Genomic DNA, 5,943 nt, shown 5'->3' with positions numbered 1-5,943 from the left:
AAGCTAATATTTGGACATGACAGTGACCAAGTGATGTGGCTATCAAGGATATTTTTGATTTTTTGATTAATCATTTAATCGATTAATTTATTTATTGATTAATCAATTAATTATTTAATTTTTTATTAATGACTTCTTTAATTAAATTTCTAAAAGATACATCTTCGGATGAAGCACTAGTGATTTAGTTATGCTATTAGCCAATTGATTATGAAAATATTTTGTGATAATCTTTTATTGATTTTAATTATACAATTAATCAATCAATTAGTGTACACCTCTCCCTCCCAATGCAGCCTCAATGAGCTGCACTGTGGTATTGCCGGGCGCCAGAGGCACCCCGGCAATGCCGCGCTGTAGGATATTTAATTATTTGGCATGTGGGCGGTGTACTTTGAATGTATCTTTACTTGTTTGTGTTTTTTTTGGATTTTGCCCATACTTTAAGTTTGCCGCTCTGTGTTGGAATGGGACGATCCTTTTGCCTGAGGTGGGATTTGGACTTGTCTTGTTTTATTTATTTATTTTTAATGTAAAGAAATCCAAATTCTGCTTTCAAAATGAGATGTGCTGAGTCTAATCATTATACTGCATAGTTATTTGCTTCAAATATTTATCAGAAAATCCATCATTAAAGCACCGATGCGATCTCAAAAGTTATCCTGAATTCTTTCCCAGATGTCGACCAATTCAGTTGTGCAATTATTGTAATGGCTTCAATTCGTTCTGTCAGTATTTTGCATTGTTGCTGATTCTGTTTTAAAATTTGTGAAATGATTACAAATTCGCACTATTTTTATCGTCAGGGTTAATCTCGCTTCTATAACTGGCACATACTTTCTTGCATTTCGATTGCATCGCTAACTCCTTTCTTGCCTCATTGACCTGAACAGGAGTGCAATATTTTTTATCGACATCTGGATTCTTCCTGGGAGTCTTGTCTTCCCTTCTTCTCATTGTTGTTGGCCTTTGCCGTCTGCTGCCTGCTCAGGTATGTGTGTGTGCATGTGTGATCGGCTTTTGTGCGTCCACCTACGAAGTTGATGGAGGCATTATGTTTTCGGATTGTCCGCCCGTGATCCTTTTTTTTTTTTTTTTTTTTTTTTTTTGGATACAAGATCGAGGCTCGTGAAAGAGCTGACATTAATCGCACAGAAAGACAAACCGACACATAAAACATATAACATGGGGAGCGGTAGACAAGATGGGGCGAGAGGGGGAGGAACACAAACACAACATCTGAGAGCAGGCATGGGAAGGGGGAGGGGGGTGGGAGAGGTATAAAACATATGGACACTGCCGGGACTTCCAGGAAAGAAGTTGGAATTTCAAACAAGGTGGATCTGGGGTGAATTAGTGGGGGTAGAAAAGATCAAGGTTTTGGATGGGGAAAGATAAGAGATGGTGGTGGTCAGCTGTTTTAAAGACCTGGAGGGAGGAGTGGGATTGAAGGGAGTGTGGGAGTTTGTTCCAGAGGCGGGAGAAAAGAGGAATGAAAGAGTGAAGGTGAGCAGAGAGCCAAGATTTTGGCAATTTAACCATCAGAGGGTTGCTGGCAGATCTTGTGCGACCTGTAGGAATATTTGCTTTCCGTTTTCATTACTGCGATAACTTATGAACTGCTGATGGGAACTAAGTCAAACTTGGTACAAGTATGTATTATGATGTAGAGATAAACAGATTAGATTATTGTGGTCAAAAGGTCAAAGATCAGACATCCCGTTAGGTAAAAATTCTGTCACACTAACTTGTGCACCAGTGATGGGATTTTGACCAAATTTGGTTTAGGTATATATTATTTTGCTAAAATGAACTGATTCGATTTTGGCACCAAGCATCATCTTTTCCGGCAAGTAATAAAAAGAGGGAGCGGTAGACAAGGTGGGGAGAGAAGGGGAAGCACGCAAACACAACATTTGAGAGCAGGGACATCGGGAGATTTGTGGGAGGGAGAGGGCTTGGGGGGAGGAGGCATGGGAAGGGGGAGGGGGGGGCTGGGAGAAGTATAAAACACAAGGACACCAAGGACTTCCAGGAAAGAAGTTGGTATTTCAAAAAAGTGGACTTGGGGTGAAATTAGCAGGGGTAGAAAAGATCAAGGTTTTGGATGGGGGAAGATAAGAGATGGTGGTGAACAGCTGTTTTGAAGACCTGGAGGGAGGAGTGGGATTGAAGAGAGTGAGGGAGTTTGTTCCAGAGGCGGGAGAAAAGAGGTGAGTGAAGGTGAGCAGAGTCTTGATTTTGGCAGTTTAACCATAAGAGGGTTGCAGGCAGATCTTGTGCGACATGTAGGAATATTTGGGGGACAGAGCCCAGATAGAGCTGTTGGAGCAAGGCCGGAGAGGAGTCGGTAGAAGACGGAAAGACCACCAACCTGCCTGTGCTGAGTGAGTGAAAGGCCCTCGGAGTTAGCTTCATCGCGGGAGAGTCCAATGATTCTGAATGCTTTGGTTTCAACAGCGTGAAGACGAGCTAGGTGTGAGGCAGGAGCACCAGCACAGAGGGGAGAGCAGTATTCCATTGAGCTGCGGATGAAAGCCTTGTATGTGGTGAGGAGCTCAGGTGTGCCAAGGAAGGACTTCGCACGATGGAGGATGCCCAGTCGGCGACTGGCTTTGGAGGCCAGATTTGCAATGTGGTTTTCCCAGGAAAGATCATGGCAGATAGTGCGACCCAAAAGCTTGAGTGACAGAACTTCTTGGAGAGGATTATTCAGAAAGTGGATGGGAGGGTTGTCCAGTCGGTCTTTTCGGAGAGACATTGTAAGAGTGTGAGATTTGTCAGGATTGAAAGACATGTTCCACTTGTTTGCCAAGTTTGCCAAGTTTTGTTTGTTTGACATTTAAACATGTATAAATCACTGCCAACACAATAGGTAATTGCGATGAATGGGCAAGTCCAACAGAGGAATGTTTTCTTCGTGATTGTGGCAAGTGGCTGGTCCATGGCTCTGTTCACGATGCGGCACGTGTATAGGGACCTGGGAACTATATTGAGTCAGCACTGGCTGATTTCCATTGGTAAGAGCTCTTTGAAGAGTATCATCCCATCCTTTTGTGTGCATACTCACCCATGTACATGTATATATTCATCTACACATCCAAAAACTGAAAAAATGTTTTGCTGAACCCATGCAAGATCCCTTACAAATTTTGCAAACTTCCCAAAGACATAACTTCCATTTCCTTTGAATTTGTGACCACAAACCTTTCGTACTTACACAACATGATCATGTAAGTCTTCAGATATATTTTTCTCGGTAATTACTGTTATACCAACACCGAAAATATAATTTCATCTCATAGCAATTTTATAATTCCTTCAGTTAATAAAATAAATAGTATGTCATTTCTCTTGAAGCAATCCAGCCATAAATATTATTTGGAAGTCTTTTGCTGTCAGAACACTATTTCTCTGCTGTCAAAGGTTAAAGTTTGGCCCTCGGCGACTCCTCAGCTAATTGTCACTTTTTTTTGAAAAAAACAAACAAATATCTTTTATATTTAACTCATCATAATTCCATTACAAATACCATTAAAATCCCATGTCTTGTCACCCTTTGCATGCTGAAAGATTACTCATTTAAGTAATCGCCGCCGCCGAATGCGGCGAGTAACCGCCGAATGGCCGCCACCATTTACACCTCCCAGGGGCCGAACCAGATCGACTAGCACGCGCTATGACCACAGAGTAGGGGATGAGATTTGGAGTGGCGCAGTGGGCGTGCACCTGGGTGAGTCGGTAGAGGCTCTGATTGGTTGGCAGCCGCCAGGGCTGACGTCACGGGCCAGCAGATACTATCGGGGCCGGACGTCATTTCAGGCAGTCGAGAAGAGAGGAGAGTTGAGAGTTTGGTGCACAGAGTGACAGTCCCGGGGCGATCCTCTGCAGTCGAGTGACAGTCCCGGTGCGATCCTGAGCAGTCGAGTTGGTGCAGGAGAGCGAGTTGCGCAGCACGAGTTGGTTCGCAGTTCACAGCCTGAGAGAGAGAGAGCCCGAGTTGAGTTGAGCAGCGCGGTCGAGATCCTGAGCGAGAGAGATCCGATTAACGAGCGCCGAACACCTTTTGGGCAGTTGGTTTTGATACGAGGCAGTTGGTTTTGATCCAGAGAGTTGAGTTCACAGACAGGAGGACTGTGGTTCGAATTGACCTCGTGTGGAGCCGCTGGCCTGCGTTGGACACGTGGCGCTTGGAGCGAGGCCTTGTGGCACTTGGAGCGAGGGACCTCGTGGTGTGCCGCGGGCCGAACGGAGCAGTGTTGGACAGTGGCCAAAGCCAATGACGAGACAGATAAGACCGCATGCCGCGTACATTCTACATGACGAACGTGTTCTTTTTATTAATTCATATGCCCTCGTCTTGTCTCTGATATCTGTGTGTGTGGGATCCCAAATTAGGCATTAGGTTTATCGTTAGGCGACTTCCGCTTCCGGTCTTACCGGCGAGTTTTACGTTTTTTTCGCAGCTGTCCACGCTCTCACGCTTTCGAAGTTAAGTAATTGTTCCCATTTGTATTTTCGTCAAAACTGTATTTATTTTATGGTGTGTGTACTTATAGTGTGTCCCTAGGAAGATTCTCGGTGTAAATCTTTCATACCTGTAAAGAAAATCGTGTTAATTCGTGTCCTGTCTTTTGAGGGTTTGTACCGTGTCCGACCTTGAGGCTTTGTTTTTCTCTCAGCGGTCTGTCGTTTGTGCTCCAATAACTTTCATTCTCTGTTTTTCCCAGTCTTTTCACCCCATAGCCTACTTCCTTGTTTAAAATCTCAACTCAAAAAAACAACAAAAAAAACACCTTTCCTTCTCTGTTCTTATTCGTTGTTCTTATTCGTTTATTCATTGTTCTTATTCGTTCGTTCGTTCTTCGACCACGTGTTTCTCCCCCATTTCCCCAGATAGTTTTCACTGTTAAACTTTAAAATGTTTAAACTTTCCCCTGAAGTACTGTATTCTGTCGTATATTATAACACCTTTTTCTTCTTCTTCTTTAAAAGGTTGCTTTCGACTTGCTCACCAAATCTATTCGTCCCCCAAAAAAATTCCATCTCTTACAGTGCCTCTTTCATACATTCCCCAAACTCACCTGCACTCCAACCCCCCTCCAGCGTCCTTAAATGTATTTTTAACTCGAAGGTCACAAGAAACTCATTTTGCAATAAATGTTCGTTTCCCATTAATCGTACACTTTCCAAAATCCAATCTCACCCCTCCCCTCCAAATCTTCCCCATCACCCCTCCCCTCCAAAACCTCCCCATCACCCTTCCCAGCTCGTTCCAGGCTAGATGGCTCTGGGGTGAGTGCGAGTACGTATATGTGTCCGAACGCCCCCATTTTGATAGGCATTGTTGTTGGCCTCTTTGTACATTGGAATGATTAGTTTAGTATATCGTGAATCAGTTTTGTCAGACCCAAATCCAGCTGTATGGTACATTTAATCTTACTGCTTCTTTTCAGGCTACTTTGTGGCTTTTGGCTGCATCAGCTCTGCCGTGTGCTATTGGCATGTTCCTTTGCGAGATGAGTCCAGTATTCTGCTGCTCAGATTGGCTATACAATTAATCTCCCATTGGCTGATCCATCTTGGTATTCAAATTCCATTCGTTTCCTACATCGCACAGAGCATTGTCTTGTCTGTGAAGTTTTTCCATTCGCGGCCAGAAGACTTTTTACGGTTATACAGGTGGGTGGATGGCTTACACTTGCTGCTTTTTCTTTGGATGAAACAAAAAAAATTACAATTGGTTGTTTGGCTTTTCTTGTTTGTTTTTGAACAAATTTTTTTTTTTTTTGTGTAAATACCTTTATTCGTTTGAATCCCTTGTTCACATCCCACATACTGTTTTCATTAATCTGCTGTCTCAATGTACAGGGTCGTTTATTAGGCTCTCTCCCTGAAATGGAGAGTAACCTATTATTACTGCTAGAGTTTTTCTTATTAGTC

General features: G+C 43.3%; 1 long non-coding RNA gene across 1 annotated transcript; it reads left to right on the top strand.

The window, feature by feature from the left end:
* The first annotated feature begins 798 nt into the window (after positions 1–798).
* Positions 799–5,523, top strand: LOC144892830 (uncharacterized). The gene is made up of 3 exons (XR_013623978.1): positions 799–991; positions 2,906–3,020; positions 5,457–5,523. It is a non-coding gene; the product is annotated as an uncharacterized LOC144892830 (long non-coding RNA).
* The last annotated feature ends 420 nt before the right edge of the window (positions 5,524–5,943 follow it).

Source organism: Myxine glutinosa, chromosome 7, assembly GCF_964187855.1.
Source record: "Myxine glutinosa chromosome 7, kmMyxGlut1.1, whole genome shotgun sequence".
Classification (NCBI taxonomy): Eukaryota; Metazoa; Chordata; class Myxini; order Myxiniformes; family Myxinidae; genus Myxine; species Myxine glutinosa.
The sequence above is the reverse complement of the archived record's forward strand: the minus strand, read 5'-3'. Positions and strand labels throughout refer to the sequence as shown.